General features: G+C 36.6%; 1 protein-coding gene across 11 annotated transcripts in view; it reads right to left on the bottom strand.

Annotated features, from left to right (window-relative positions):
- Wnt2 (Wnt oncogene analog 2) overlaps positions 1-17,296 on the bottom strand; it is a 113,758-nt gene that overhangs the window by 39,309 nt on the left and 57,153 nt on the right. Inside the window, exon 1 of one of the 11 annotated variants that reach the window (XM_067778021.1) lies at positions 7,104-7,172. The exons of 9 other annotated variants lie outside the window; for them this stretch is intronic. The gene's annotated coding sequence lies outside the window, so the exon portion shown is untranslated. Of the gene's footprint in view, positions 1-6,922; positions 6,943-7,103; positions 7,173-17,296 lie in introns of those variants that run through there. One more of the 11 variants, XM_067778023.1, reaches the window with a different exon arrangement.

Here is a 17,296-nt window from a genome sequence, read left to right on the forward strand (position 1 = left end):
GCTATTTAAAATGAACGAAATCGAACTATACCATGCCCACTTTTTCGATATCGAAAATTTCGAAACACTGAAAAAGTGCGATAATTCATTACCAAAGACGGATAAAGCGACGAAACTTGGTAGGTGGGTTGACCTTATGACCAGAATAGAAAATTAGTAAAATTTTGGACATGGCACCGCCCACTTTTAAAAGAAGGTAATTTAAAAGTTTTGCAAGCTGTAATTTGGCAGCTGCGTATGTAATTTTTGGTTACACCCGAACTTAGCCTTCCTTATTTGTTAAATCTTGGGAAAGTGTAGTGCTATCCTATATTTTCTATATACATATATTATTACGAAATTCCGAATAATTTTTTGTAATTTTTTAATGAGTTGAAAATGGATTAAAAGATTATAATTGACAATTTGTCAAAACAATAACCTTAATAGGTTTAGATGTGATAAGTTTGCCTTTGACATTCCAAACAAAACCCAAATCAAAAACTTGATCATTTGAATGCATATGTACAGATTCTTGAGCCTATGTCCTAGTGGGGGTATTAAAGTACCCATCCACCTACAAATTGTTTAAAATAATCCTCGTAAATCTCAGTTATAATGAAAGATAAAGGCTTCAGTTTGACTAAAAATCTTCTATGACGCTATTTGAGAAAATTTTCTTAAAATTACATAACGGGATATATGAGCTGGCTTTACTGGTTTAATGGTTACAAGGCATATAAAATATGTTCTTCTGCATATTTTTGGTTTCCCTGGTTATAAGATATCTCTCTCGGTAAAAGAATTAACATCCATGATTCGTTATATGAATACATTATAAAGAAAACCTCACTCACATGTGCTGGCACCGCAGTTCCTGAGAAGGGGGAACAGCTGGTGACTTCGCGACAAACGATTCCAACCTTCTTTATATAATGCTTTGTAATTGTCTCTTATTTCAATAAACACTTTCGAGATTTACCGATGTTTTCAATAAATTAGCTAGTAAGATTTTTTACGTACGTCGTGGCACGGTGGAGGTGATTAGGCAAACACGGTAAGGGGCGAAATATGTATAGCGCAACGAGTCATTTTTTCTTGTGTTAAACTTCTATCCTATAAGAGCATTCATTCACGTTAATGAGGGACACTAAACCCGAATGCCTTTATGAAATTTGTGAAATATATACAGGGGTCAGTGTGAATGTGAGTGACTGCGACGCAAAGTGTCACGGCGTCATACATAATCCGGTGCTAAGTGTAAATCTACTATGAAAAGCTATCCGGCAAAACGTCATTGGCCTTACAGACCTCATTCAGAGACGGCATTTAGTCATGTGGTTCCTCAAATTTATACGAAAAAGAAATTTAAATAACCACAAATTGGATACGAAGCTCGGTCTAAATTGGTTATTATTATTGTAAAAAATTCTGGGGATTTCTGATATTTTGCACCTTCTGCTAACGTTCGTATCGCTGAACTGTCGAATAAATTACCCTAATATTCAGTATTGCATAATGGTCTTTAGTTGGCATACTTTGGGAGTAGTAGAATTATACTTCGATATCACGTACTTCACAAAATCGCGTTTAAATCAAACTGATTGTGATTCCTCAGCTTGCGCTGCTTTTGTACTCGCGGTTTTCTCGTTAACCTAGTTCTCCTAAGGTATAGTCATTTCGGGAAGAGTTGTATCTCATGCTTGGTTACCAGCTATATACATCTATATTTGTAGTTTATGGTTTTCTTATAGCCATATGCGTGTGTATGTGTGAGTAACTACTTCGGCTGATGACTACATTAATATGTGTGAGACATCTCTTCGTTGCCTTGTACATAAGTGTTGCCGCTTGTTGTGTTTTATTGTTGCGATTATTTACTAACAGCCTAGTGATGCTAATATTCGTCACATTATATATATATTTCAAATCCCGGAAAATGTTTACAATCTGATGATTGATTGTCATATTAATATAGCCCATATAAATTTTAAATGACCTTTGAACGACGAACTGAGTGTTAAGTCAGTACCGTAAATTAAATTATGCCAACACCGCAAAAACGAAACAAAAAAAAACAAACGTCATTACACAGCGTGACGGTCATGCTTTCCAAACTCTTACCATATTGTCATTTTTTAACTTAAACTATTCCACAATAATACATATTAACTGTGCTATTATTATATAGGCTTCGAATAGACTGAATGGTTGAGTGCTCATTATTTGAATTTTTTGGTATTTTGGCTGTCGTTAAATTTGTCTGTCTGTCTAGAAAATTATTCCTATGTACTATGTTCAACATTCTTTTTGTTGGCATACGTCACTGGGACTCATCGCACTTTCCACCCACTCTTTAGTTTTTTTTGTGTATGAACTTTGCTATGAATTTCATGTCATGTCGGTCATTCATCACACGTTTTCTCACATTTTCCGCAATTTTTTGTTTGATTGTTTTCTCTTTTTTTGCTATTTTTTTAAGACATATCTCAGCATATTAATCGCCGGTTGCCGGTATACCCGTCAAACTTAATGTTGATGTTGAGAATACAAACGCAAACCCTGTCATCATTAGTGGCATTTTTTTCAAGCATATCCGTTCTTCTCACTTCACAGATTTTATTAACGTACTAACGAATGATACACCCCATATTTTTAACAACCAAATTCACAACAAAAGCTCACATGCGATAAAGAAATGTATGTATATATGTATGATCGCTATTTAATTGTTCACCTTTACAACTTAACTAAACTCGACTCGTATTGGTTGATTCAATTCAATGAATGGAAACAAAACCCGAATGCCGGATTTGTACAATAAATACTAAATGTATAATGTACATACATACTAGCAATATGCCTTTGTATAAGTTAGAAAGCATTGTACATATATATAAAAAAAAACATAAATAAAAACTCAACAAATTGCAAAACAATAAGCTGGCGCGCGTAAGCGTGAAATTGAAATCAAACCTTTGACGCTGATGAAGTGCGCATAGCCGGGCACATGTCTAGAGCAATCCAGATACTGAAGTTCAATTGTTCTTCGGTTGAATGGAAAGCTGATATTGACTATGAGTGTACATATATAATTATCAGCAATTTGATCATGATTTCTTTGCTCAAAGATGGATCTCATGTAGGAAGTCAGCTAAAGAACAATTTCCGTATACAAATTTTTATGCTTACACGAAATCGAAGAACGTTAAGGTACAAGTTTCGTATGAAGCAGAACTTTGGAAAGGTAAAAAAGAACAAAATGAAATGACATAACGGTATTCCCCATCTTATGAAAATCCCCAAAAACTACACAGAACAGAGGACCTCTTAATACAAGGAAAGAAACTTTTACGATCACCGTCACAATCACGGGCCACTAGCCGCTTGGCCTGCTTGCTGAGAGAAAAGGGATTCCTTTTAACAGCATTTCGAGTAGCTGGAACGAACAGGGCAGCAAGGAAGCAGTCACGCACTAGACCGCAGTGGCGCTCCATGCGCTACTTGGGCTCGGATCTTTAATATCCGGGGGTAGCACAGCAATTAAACAACCAACATGGAAGCTAAATGCGAAAAAAATTCAAATGAAACCACTTTTTGCGAACTTTGTATGCCGTATTTAGATATTTTAAGTTAGCTTATATGTGCTAGGATAGGACCGGTGAGCCCAGAAAAATAAAAAGGAAGTAATAAAGTCTAAGTTCGATCATTATATACCCAGCTGTGCACTGGAAACGTTGTAGTTGTTTGCTTTTTTATACTCAGCGTGCTTTGCACACAGAGTATATTAACTTTGATTGTATAACGGTTGGTTGTACAGGTAAAAAGGAATCGAGATAGATATAGACTTCCATATATCAAAATCATCAGTGTAGAAAAAAAATTTGATTGAGCCATGTCCGTCCGTCCGTCCGTTAACGCGATACCTTGTAAATATTGAGATATATTCACCAAATTTTGTACACGAGCTTATCTGGACTCAGAATAGATTGGTGTTGAAAATGAGCGAAATCGGATGATAACCACGCCCACTTTTTATATATATAACATTTTGGAAAACATAAAAAACCTGTTTATTTAGTAAATAATATACCTAGAATGTTGAAATTTGACATGTGGACTGATATTGAGACTCCTGATAAAAATTAAAAAAAAAACAATTTATTAAATGGGCGTGGCACCGCCCACTTGCGATAAAATCAATTTTACAAATATTATTAATAATAAATCAAACATGGTTTAACCTATCGTAACAAAATTCGGCAGAGAGGTTGCCTTTACTATAGGAAATGCTATGAAGAAAAATTAAAAAAATCCGTTAAGGACCACGACCACTTTTATATAAAAGATTTTTAAAAGGGTCGTGGATGAATGAAATAAGCCATATCTTTGCAAAAAAGACTTTTATATCAATGGTATTTCATTTCCCAAGTGGATTTATAACAATAAATAGGAAAAACTTCAAATTTTAAAAAATGGGTGTGGCACCGCCCCTTTTATGGCTAAGCAATTTTCTATGTTTCGGGAGCCATAACTCGAAAAAAAAATTAACGAATCGTAATAAAATTGGGTACACAAATTTTCCCTACAGCAGAAAATAATTCTAGAAAAAGTGGGCGAGATCGGTGAAAGACCACGCCCACTTTTATATAAAATATTTTTAAAGGGGTCGTAGACAAAATAATAAGTTATATCTTACCGAAAAATAGCTTTGAATTAATGATATTTCACTTATCAAGTTTTATTGTAAGAGGAAATGGGGAGACATTCTTCTTTAAACGGGTGGTGCCACGTGTGATATAGAAAAGTAATTTATCTGAAACGAAATGTACAATTGAAGCTCGCGCTGAGTATATAATGTTCGGTTACACCTGAACTTAGCCTTCCTTACTTGCTTGCTTTCGGGTTGGGAAATTTTTGTTTCGACTTATGGCATTAAAAGTATTGTAACGAATTTTGGGGTAATTCCTGATAATTATACACCTTCTGCTAACGTTCGGATCGCTGAACTGACGAATAAATAACTCCCATATTCAGTATTACAAAATGGTACTTCACAATTATATTCACTTCACAACTAATAGCGTGTTTAAATCAAACCGATTAGTTATTCCTCAGCTTGCGCTGCTTTTATGCTCTCCGTTGCCTCGTTCGCATATTTAACCTAATGTCTAGGCTTTTCGCGAACATGGAATCGCATACTTCGTTATTTAACTATGTGCGTGTGGATGTGTGAGTAACAACTTCTGCTCTTAGCTGATGAATACATGTGTGCATGTGAGATTTCTCTTCACTTCGAACTGCTGGTTATGTGTGTGGAATATTCTTCGTTGCCTTGTACATAAGTGTGGCTGCTTGTTGTTTTTGTTGTTGTAATTTATTCCTAACAGCATAGTCAAGCCAACATTCGCCACAGTAGTTTGGAAAGAATAACAAACAAACAAAACGCGGCGGGTCACGCCCTTTCTCAAAATTTGTTTAAGGAAGAACATAAGTTATAAATAGTTAAATACCGTAGAGTTATTGCAAACTTTGTTAAGGTTAGAACTTTAGAAAAAGTGGGTGTGATCTTTAACTGATTTGGATTATCTTTACTCATCTATATAATTTGGCAATGATAGTGTCTCTACCAAATTTCAATGTAATATCTTTAACAGCTTTTGATTTACGGCTTTTTATACTTGCAAATTTTGTTCTTCTTAATGTGGGTGGGGCCACGCCCATATTTATAAATCCCATCCACCTACCAAATTTAATTAGCTTAGCGGCATTCTTTTTCAAAATTTTCGATATCGAAAAGGACCAGATGTCACTTCCCTGCTAGTCTTTTGCTTAGATACCTCGAATCCCATCTGAACAGGAGCAGAATACAGGTGCCAACATGTTTTGACTCACCCCGATCGCGCCTCAGTTGAGATCAGAGCTTTACGTGTAGCTTGGCTATAAGAGAAGATGTTAAATTATTTAACACTAGTAGCACTGAGTAAAACCACATGCACGACATAGGATCGGACATCTAGAACTAGCGACTTACATAGAGCTCTTGGCAGACAGTTTCAGCATCATACTAAACAGCAATGCCTGTTGCACTGACTGAATAACATTTAAGTTGTACTTGTCGTATGCAGGGTGGTCCACCAGACGAGCACCCTTTACAGCAGAATCGGATTAATTACTATCGTTTAAAGGCCTTGTTAGCGAATTCTTTGTGCACGAGCGACCCTTCTATTAACTCGAGGAATAAATTAGGCACTCTAATGTTTTTAGGAGAAACGACTTAATATGGATTGATCAGAAGTCCTGATTTGGAATGATGGTAGCTTTGACTATATTATCTTACTCAACTTGGACGAGAAGAAAATATTTAATTAAACGTATAATCGATACTGCAGAAGTTTTGGCTTTTGTGACCTTTTCTTGCAATGTTCAGAAGGTCAAACTAAATTTCCTAAATGGCCATAATGTTAAATTAAGAAAGGTCTTTTAGTCAATTGACTATGTAGTCGTTGATTTTGTGTATTCCACCCGGGTTTGCACAGCGTTGTGTACGCTAGAGGAACTATGTGATGATGAGCTCACTTAGAACTTATTTGGGTGGACTGAATGTATGAAGTGGTTAAGGAGAGCTAAGCTTTTGGATGATTCATTTCAAAGGTTTGCCTAATATTTCAGTAAAATTTCAAACAATAATTGCGATATCTTCATTCAAATGGGTGTGCAAATTAGTAGAGTATTTAGCAAATATGTTCCTATATCTATAACGCATACAATCAAACCTATACACTGCATACACACATATATGCTTATAAGCTTAAAAAAGCGCTTAAATGCGAAATATTATACACTCAATCCCTCAAAGGGCACTTTCAGCCATCACAACGACAAACGTGTAGACATGGAAATCAGTAATTCAACAATTTAATTGTGATCATAAAGCGATTACCAAGCAATGAAATTAAGCCATGTTTAAATGTCAGTGCCAGACACTTCCTTCACTTTGCTGCGCATGCGTGCACATCTACGTTAATGCAATTGAGCTACTCAGCGGGTTGCGATCATTAAATATGGATTAAGATACTAACATAATTTAAGCCTTCACCATTTATGATGAATATTTCATATACCAATTAGACACAGCACTCGACACAGCACCACACGTCCGTCCATATAAACAACCAATGGAGTGACAGTTCGCGTGCACTGGTCCACATCAGTGTTGCCAGGTGATGCAAAAAAAAAAAGGTTAAAAAAGGCTAAATTTAGAAAAAAAAGAAGCTAAAAAAGGACCAGAAATTTTTTGGTTAATTCATAAATTTTTTTTTATATTTTAGTTTACACATTTGTAAATAAAAACTTATAAACATAACTTAAACATAACTTCCTGTTTCAAAACATATCAGGCACATTTTCCTTGACTAGCACATGGACTTACTTTAAATGATTGCATATGTGTATATACATAAAAAAAATATTACAAACTAATTATTTATATAAAATATTCCCCGTCTGAAGAATCAGAAGAGCTTAAGTCTGGGTATAAAATTTGGCTATTTACCATAGATATGAGATCATCGGTAATTTCGAAGTCATTACAACATTTAGATAAGCGTTTTAACGAGCATCTAATATTAAGCAGCGCATTAAGTATTTTAATTTTTAGTTTGTTCCTTAATTTAGTTTTCAGAATTTTCATGCCACTAAATATTCGTTCAACCTCCGCGTTACTGAGTGGTATTACTAAAAAACTAAATATGAATTCGACAAGTTCTAAAAAAGGAGGTTCGTTTAATGCATTTTTATGTTCTCGGACTTCCGACCAAAATTCCATGGTGTAGTGTACATTTTTCCATTGTATAGTTATAAGTTTTCGCCACTGCAGCTCTATTAATGCTATTTGACTTGAAGAATAACTATACTTGTCTTTTTCAAAGTAAGGAAATACATCTGGCTTTGAAACTTTCAACGAATTTTCAGCAGAAAAAGAATTAATCTTTTGTAGAGAACTCATATTATTAGGTATTAGGTGTTCACAGGAACTATTGAAATTATTTTATTTTAGAAATTTTTAAAAATACATTCGGAGTAAAAAAGGCTAGAAAAAAGTCACGAAGCTAAACCCAAATTTCGAGGCTAAAGGCAAAAAAAAGGCTAAATCTAGCCTCGAAAAGGCTAACTTGGAAACACTGGTCCACATTATATAACGCGATTAAAAACTTAAATGTTCAACGCAAGTATCTGGTGCTCGTATTCATAAAAAAAAGATGCCGATTATAATTATTGGTGTAAGTTGAAAGGCGCATGCGCACAGAGCTGTTTTGTTTTGAATAATCAGAATTTCCTTTCGATGTGTTTTTTCGAGCATCAACAGTCACACTAAAAACAAACACATTTATAATTAAGTTATAGTCTAGCAAGACAAACAATAAAAAACATATAGCCGAGCTTTTATATAACATTCACATTACATGTGCTAAACAATACATTACTGTACGTAATAACAGGTAAAAATATCCCACGACCAGCAATTAAAAATCATAGGCAGCAAAATTCGTTTCATGCAAACCAAAAAAACTAAACGTACATGTGCCAAGTGGTTTGTATGTTACGCGCTTTTGGCCCACCACAGCGTACACTGGTGTTGTGTGTCCTCAGCGTACCGCACTCAATGCCACTCAATGATACGAAATCACAGTGAGTAACTCTTAAGACCACTACTGCTGACCACAACCACACTACCTACTACCAATATTACGAGACTGCTGTTCGACGCACCATCCTACATGTTCACACATACTAATAAAATACCAACAATAGCTTTTGGTTTTAGTTGGATAGCTCAATGACTGTTAGCTTGCTGAATACCTAACTGAATAGGTGTATTTGACTCTTCGTGGGGTGTAACCCAATGTCGGTCGTATTGGATAGTAATTACTACTTAGCGTACATGGAAGCCAAACTGACTGGGGCAATTTTGACTGTTATGTTGGTTAGAGGCTTTGATGTCTAACAGCTGACATACCAACATAAAAATATAAAAGTAAGCTCACAACAAAGTGGCAGCTGAGAAGATTGCACACACATGTATCACATGGTTATTGATTTGTTTATACCCTTTACGAAATTGTTAAATTAGGCCCGGTTCTTCAGTAGATGGTTAAGCTAAGCTTAAACTAAGATAGATTAAACTCTAGTAAAATTTAAACTCCCTTTAAGCTACTGAGCAGTTTTTCAGTCACAATTTAAGTCCGCCTTTGGGGTATACCTTTTTGTGCTGCAACATTGGTTTCTACTTCCTTTATATTAGGTCGGTGGAATGTTTGTCCGCTTTTCATGCAAATTTTGCAATCGATTTTTAAGTAACTTCTCATTGAGCTACAAACGTGAAACTTTACACATAGGTTAGAACACCGTGAGAATGCAATAAAAGGAAAAAAAAATCCGTTAGCTGGCGCATGGACGAAAATAATTCGATAATAATTTGAAAATTTTCACACCAGCTTTACAGTAACTTCTCGATGAGCTGGAGACTTGAAATTTCAAATTTAATTCAGAGGTCGATGACAGCTGATGACACGATACAAAAAGATTCGCTGGGGGCGCTCGGGATGAGATATTTATAAAAATCGTACGAAACGGAGGGAATTTTGGGATTGAGTTTTATGTAAGTTCTCAATGAGCTACAACAGTAAAACTTCACAGATAGGATAAGACGCCGAGAAAGTTTAAGAAAAGGAAAAAAGTCCGTTAGGTGGCGCACGGATCGAAATATTTAGATAAGAATTTGGAAATTTGGTGTTTTGAGATCGATTTTAAAGTAACTTCTCATTGAGCTACAAACATGAGAACTCAGAGGCAAGGGAACAAAAGGAGAAACAACTTCCGTTAGGTGGCGCATGGATCGAAAATATTGGATAATTATTTTGAAATTTGAAACCGGGTTTTAAGTAACTTCTCGATGAGCTAGAGGCAAAAAATTGAGAGCTTAATTCAAAGGTCGACGACAGCCGATGACACAATGCAAAAAGTTTCGCTAGGGGGCTTGACTAATAATATCTCCTTTCCTACCGAATTTCCAATCCAAGTAATGTGCGCTCCACTTTTATATTTTTAATTCTCATAAATATTTTTGCAATTTCTATGTCAAAATTTAAAAATCAAAGTTTAGCAAGAATATGTCTTTATATAAGGAAACATTTTTCGCTGATTTTTGTCCATTTATATAAAGGAAGTGCTTAAAATTTTTTATTTTATTTTTATTTTTTTTTATTATCTAGAAAATTTGTAGACAGCTGGATTTTGTTTACCCAACAAACATGGAAACAAATTCTCCAGCGAATGTCGTATCAATCACATCTACATAGTCTCATCATCGGCAATAAGAAAAACGACCGCACACCTATTCAATGGAATGCCGAAGCCGAAGCCGCTTTTGAACGCTGCAAACACGAGTTGGCAAACGCAACGCTTCTGGCACACCCCGCATCGGATGCAGAGTTAGCATCAGATAACGCTGTCGGAGCTGCACTGCATCAAGTTGTCAATGGTGAGCTGCAGCCGCTCGGATTTTACTCAAAAAAGTTCACTGCTTCGCAACGCAACTACAGCACGTACGACCGCGAATTGGCTGCGGTATACCAAGGCGTGTCACATTTTCGCTATATGCTTGAAGGCCGAAAATGCTACATCATGACCGACCTTCGTCCACTTATTTATACATTTCGTCAAAAACCCGAAAAAGCTTCACCCCGCCAACTCCGACAACTCGATTTTATTGGGCAATTTTCAACCGACATACGTCATGTAGCCGGAAAAGGAAATGTAACAGCAGATCTACTTTCGCGGATACAATCGATCGAGCATATGATTGACTAAACAAAAGTTGCAGCCGCGCAACAAACTGACACTCAGTTGCAATCACTTCTAAATGAACCAGGTATGCATAACAGCTCACTAGCACTAAAAATTTTTCCGATACCCAACAGCACAGCTCAATTAGTATGCGACACATCAACTTCAGCCGTCCGCCCATACGTCCCAAAAGAGTTTCGAGAGATCGTGCTACGAGAATTTCATGGTTTGTCACACCCAGGTGTCCGTGCAACGGTTAAGCTAATGACTGAAGGATTTGTTTGGCCGAGTATCAGGAAAGACACAGCAAATTTCGTACGTTGTTGTGAAGCATATCAAAGAGCGAAGGTTCATCGCCATACGAAATCATTGCCTTCGAGATATGAACCTCCAAAAGACCGATTTTCTCATATCAACATAGACATCGTTAGCCCTTTCCCACCTAGTGAGGGGCAACGATATTGCCTAACAATCATTGATCGATACAGCGATGGCCTGAGGCTGCGCCTATGCCTCACATGACCGCCGAATCCGTCACAAAAGCACTCATATTCCATTGGATAGCACGGTTTGGTGTTCCAGAACGCATAACGTCAGATCAAGGCAGGTAATTCGACTCTGCAGTTTTTGCAAAACTAATGTCCACAATCGGTGCAACACATCTCCGAACGACTCCGTACCACCCGCAATCAAACGGTATCATCGAAAGGTGGCATAGGAGTTTAAAAGCCGCCATTTTATGCCACGAGCCATCAAAATGGGTTCAGCAATTACCTATGATTTTGCTGGGGTTACGCGTCGCCTTCAAGCCTGACATCAAAGCATGTACCGCTTTACTCGTTTATGGTACTACACCACGCATTCCTGGCGAGTTTTTCCAAACTAGCAAGCTAAACGATGTCAACGAAAACACGGTGTCGCAATTCAGACTATCAATGCAGAACCTTCAACCCACACAGACAGCACATCATACAACAACAAAAATGTTCGTATCGCCCGCCCTACAAACATCAACTCACGTCTTTGTGCGCAACGATACTGTACGACCATCATTAACATGTCCTTACGACGGACCGTATCCTGTAGTCAAGCGATCGCCGAAATTTTTCAAACTACTTGTACGAGGACGCCATACGAATATAAGCATAGACCGTCTAAAGCCAGCATTCATAGCAAATCCCGATTGTACGGAATCAACTGTCACGCAAAATACAGAGGAGCAGTCTAAACATACTTCGATGAAACATACTCGCAGTGGTAGACACGTTAGCATATCACATCGATTCCGGTAGTTTCATCTAGCGGGGGAGTACTGTGGCATCCTGTACTATTTCATCTTCATACATACTAGCTTTTACTACATATGTTCTATTTTGTACACCTGTAGTTGTTATTCATTTTCTCTCCACCATTCTTTTTGCAATTCTTACTGGCGAACAAGTGCGCGCATATACCATAGCGAAATAAAAATCATCAACATATTTTTTCAGTTACAATAGTTAATAAAATATTGATCTTTATTAACCGCGGTTTTTTACTTATAATTAAATAGTCGTTCTCGTAACTGGAAGCAATTTGGGGGTTTAAAATTAATAAACCAACCAAATATATCTAGTTCCGGAAGCGATATCCAACATTATTCTCCAATCACTATCCAACCTTTGCGAAATTTTTTAGAATGTATAGCTCTCGAATCTCTAACGTCGAAACCTTCCTTAAGACGTCATTCTTAAATTATTTTCCGACCTTTGAGAGATATTGAGAAATGTACAGTTTTCAAATGAATATTGGCACATTTCTCCAGTTGATATCCTACATTAGATATCGAGTTGAGGTGGAGTTGAAAACAAATACTTCAAGGAGGTACCACCAAAACCAGTGAGAAATAAACACCTGATTGATAGCAGTAATGACGCGTAATTAATCAAAAATAAATTATATATATTTTATTTTATTTTCGTGAAAATACTGTGGCATGGAATCTTATATTCGAGTCCAGTTAGAGTACCAAAAGTTGGAAATTAAAGTTTTTAAACTTAAATAATAGAATTTTTTGTTTAAAAAATCCCTCTTTTGCTGAGTATGCTATGATTCTCGAGTTGAGCCACCATTTTGAAACAACTCTTGAGCTGTTAGAAGTATGTATGTCTAGTTATCAACATGAGCTCTAATGGTACACAAACCCCAATGACTAGTTGGGTGAATTCAACGCCATTGCGAACGAAGGCAAATAACTGATAGGTTTACTAGGGTTTAAGCCTGCTAGATCGGCCGCTTTAAATTAGTTCTAATAGATGTTAACTGAAAGTTTGTGTCTAAGGGAAAGCTTTAACGTTAAAGCTATGTCGTTCCAGAAGTAAGTAGATCCTACCGGCTGCATGAACATGCAGAGTTTTTTCGATAGAAATTGTAGTCGTCACGAAATCAGCAGAGATACTGAAGAACGCGCTCTTAAGCTGAAACACTTCATCAGGGAAACATTGGAAATAACTCAATAGGGTAAATCGTACATCTATACTGGTTTCCATGCCATTAGGAAGACGAAAGACCGTGAAGTTGAAAAGGGAGAATGCAGCTTTCGATATATATACTTTAGACGTCCCATAAAGACGGCTATCTCAAAATTAATTTGACGAACGTTTCTTGTCAAAGTTTTTTTCACAAACAAACCAGCTATTATCAAAAATTGTTGAATTTAAGCTCATATAGGGTGTTTTTGAAAGCAAATCTGAGACAGGGCGTTTTCGAAATGGCAGTCGGGATTGGGTGATATTCCACTTAGCAGAGGATAGAATCAATCCACAAGGTAGACGTCGATTGAAACGTGAGACTGCAACAGATGATTATACTAACCTATAAAGAGTGCAGACTTGAGCCTAATAAATTTGGTCTCGTCAGAGAAGGCAGATAAAGAAAGTGCGGGCTGCAGGAGGCAACGATAGAGAACAATTGTTGTAGGTTTTCTTTCACTCTGGAGTGCAAGGCTCAAGTGGCAGAGCCAACAGATCTTTAGGTACAAACTATGCTGGGTCTTAGAAATAAGTATTTGCCAAGAGGGCGAAGTAATTAAATATGATAAAATAACTTAGAAGAGGGGTAACACTATGAAAACAATCGATCTCTATGCGGTCTTTAGTTACCGATCAGCTATATATTAATATATACGTTTTAGTATGCAACGTCCTTCATTACGGCGCACATAAGCAATATGTGTAGCACAACTTCAGGCCGCCTTCCCTATACTGGGTTTGGAGTTGTGTAGCAGATGGAGCAATCGAGGGATTCAAGCTCAGAGGCGAAGACTTTGTAAAGATAAAGCACCAACTGTCATAAAAAAATACAGCCGGACTGTTGCATGCAGCCAGTGAAGTTTACTCTGCCCAATCAACAAAAAAGACAATTCTGCAAACCGTGCTAAATATAGGGAATCTTTCTGCTTAGTATCACATCAAGCATATTGTGTAGAATATTGAAACGGCCTGGTAAATTTGCTATCAAATAGATACTGCTTCAGACAGTATAACTTCTGTCGTAGGATTCCCTGAACCTGATGCTACATAAGATTCAGTTTCTCTTGGCAAATGTATATTCAAAATTGTGAAGGACTTCGTCTGTTAACGAACCAGCAATAACCGCGAAAAACCCTCAAAATCCAACGACAAATACCCATTTTAACAAATACTACTTTAAACTGAGCAGGCAATTGATAAATAAAGTCATACCTTGACCTGCATTGATGTAATTCTCAGAATTTCGGACAGTGTTTAAAGAAGATTGGATGGTGTTTGGAGTATTCGAGAATAAAATTTTCTAAAAGATTTATGGTCTAGTAAAACTTTTGCCGGCTAGGTCATCCCATGTAAATATGTGAAGATGTCTAGTCCTCGTCTTATTCAATCTATGTGAGATCCTAATGAACCGGCCAGTTCAAGATAGCCAAAGACAATGATAAATCTCACCCCATAACCATGCGGTAATAGAAAAGAGCTTGCATAGTATCTTTATAGGAAGTGCACGAGAGAAAGCAGACTCATATCATATAAGGAAATCGAAAATTGTCTTTCTTTTGATCATCTCCAACTAATGATCACTTTTTTGAAGGGTATATTTGTCTTCTTTGTTAGTGTGTGAGTGGTATCTTTATGGATTATGGAAAGTATGTGTGGCATTTATGCGCTAAATTTGTATTCTTTATAAGAGAATTTTATCTCACGTTGAAGAGCCGTAAATAAAAATTCCAACGAGTGAAATTAAAGTAGTGTATGCTAAGTACACTGATAAAAACGCGTGTTTCTACTTTGCCCTAAGTATCACTTGTATAAAGCTCATTAAAAATGCAAACCTCAGACTACTTGGAAGCACTGAATCTGAATAAGTCCTTCTAAAGTTATGAGCCACGTCGCTTTATTATTGTATTGACAATACTTCGCCCTGCTTGGTTGGCAGGTGCTTTCATGCTACAGACTTGGGGTACTATAGAGTGAACAGTTATGGTGTCACAACAGCCTTTATTCGGGTACAACACAATATCTTTCCGGCATTTGTAACAGACTGTCAGTGGAATGGATCGATATTAAGACCAGAATGCGTTACTAAAATTAGGTTGCGATTAAGGTGAACGATGTGAAAATACGGACATCATCCAGCGGCCGCTCTAAATTTAAACTGTAATAAAATCTGAATATATTTTCTATTAAATTGAGGGTTGTACGACGTGCTTCAGGAAAATTGAGAATTTCTTTAATTTTGGAAAGTAATTCCTCAAATTTTGATAAAATAGAGGGAATGATGTAGTACTGTAACGGATTTTGGATAATTCTGCTTATTTTGCAAATTTTACTAACGTTCGAATCTCTGAACTCTCGACTAAATAACTTAAATATTCAGTATAACAAAACGTGCTTTATTTAGACTAACTTGGGAGTAGTAATTCACAATTCCAATACTCGCGTACTTTGCTTAAGCGTGTTAAAATCAAACTCATTCATTATTCCTCAGCTTGTGCTGCTTTTATACTCTCTGTTGCCTCGTTCGTAAATTTTTCCTAAGATCTAGACTTTTCACAAACCTGCCTTCTGGAACAGTTGTATCTCATACTTGATTATTTAGCTATACGCGTGTGTATGTGTGAGTAACAGCTTCTGCTTTAAGCTGATGATAACGTGATGTGTGATTGTTTCTCTTTCTTTTTCACTCTTATCCGCTGACTACATATGTGTATGTGAAGTAATCTCTCTGCTTCAAGCTGTTGTTTATTTGTATGTGTGGCTGCTTGCTTTGATGTGTTCATGTAAGTAAGTGTGGCTGCTTGCTTTAATGTGCACATCTGCATAGGCGTGGCTGCTTGCTTTATTGTTGTTGTGCATTTATTTAGTAGCAGCATAGTGGTGTATAGAACTGCGAATATTCCACACAATATATATGAACTAAATAAGGAAGAAAATTCACTAAGAACATACAAAATTTTTATTGGAAGATACAAAGTACAATGAAACAGAAGTTACAATCTTTTTGGAAGCGATTTCAAGTGAATATGCAAGTTATAAGAGAAACAATTATGTATACTCTTTACTACTACCGATTTTTTTTGATAAGTCGGTGTTACTTTTTAAATGCGATTGGAATTGTTCCGAAAAGTGACTTCCACTCATTGTGTCCAGCCTTTAATGCATCCGCATAAATCTGTCTCAGCTGATGCTATCTTGGCTTAACGCGTGTTTGCATGTATGATACGTGGTGTGTCCTTATGTGCTTTAAGAATCGAAATCTTGAAAGTAAATTTTTAGAACGCTTTTGTTGAAAGCACTGATAATACGAACTTTCTACAAAAAAATCGGTCATACGGACACAGAACTTAAAATACGGATCTGGTCACCCTAGTTGCCATCTGACATGTCTTCTGGTCGAACACTGCCCACACACTCTTCTTCTTATTAACCGCATAACTTAAAAAACCTTCACCATGTTTTAACTTAGAAAGCACTCCAGCAATTCGATCCTACTGCAGTTTATCCTTTCCAGTTTTTATTCTATCGCAGTTCCAGCAAAAAAACAAAAAATATATTCGATAATTTCTCTCGCACAGTGCACTCGGTCAGTGGTCAAAAGAAGGAAGTACATGGCATGATAAAATCCGTTGCCACACTTTATCATCTCACTAAAAATTTTTAACTTCTAAAGTCCATTATTACGCTTGTTTGTTGGTTGTTTGTTTGGCGGTTACATTTATTTGCTTTGTCCTTATATGTATGTATTTATGTTTATAATAATGTATGTATATATTGCATTACAAATATCCCTGCAAAAAATGCGACTAGTCTAGCATGCATCTGGGATGAGTCGCACAGGAGTATGCGACTATAGCCAGTTCTGACAGGCCCTTTTTGTATCCATACGGGTAGTATACAGTAGTCTACAGCCAGAGTCACACAAAATATAAAATAAAAATTAACCATATTGCTGATTTTTG

The sequence above is a fragment of the Eurosta solidaginis genome, chromosome 3 (genome assembly GCF_040869045.1).
Source record: "Eurosta solidaginis isolate ZX-2024a chromosome 3, ASM4086904v1, whole genome shotgun sequence".
NCBI classification, from domain to species: domain Eukaryota; kingdom Metazoa; phylum Arthropoda; class Insecta; order Diptera; family Tephritidae; genus Eurosta; species Eurosta solidaginis.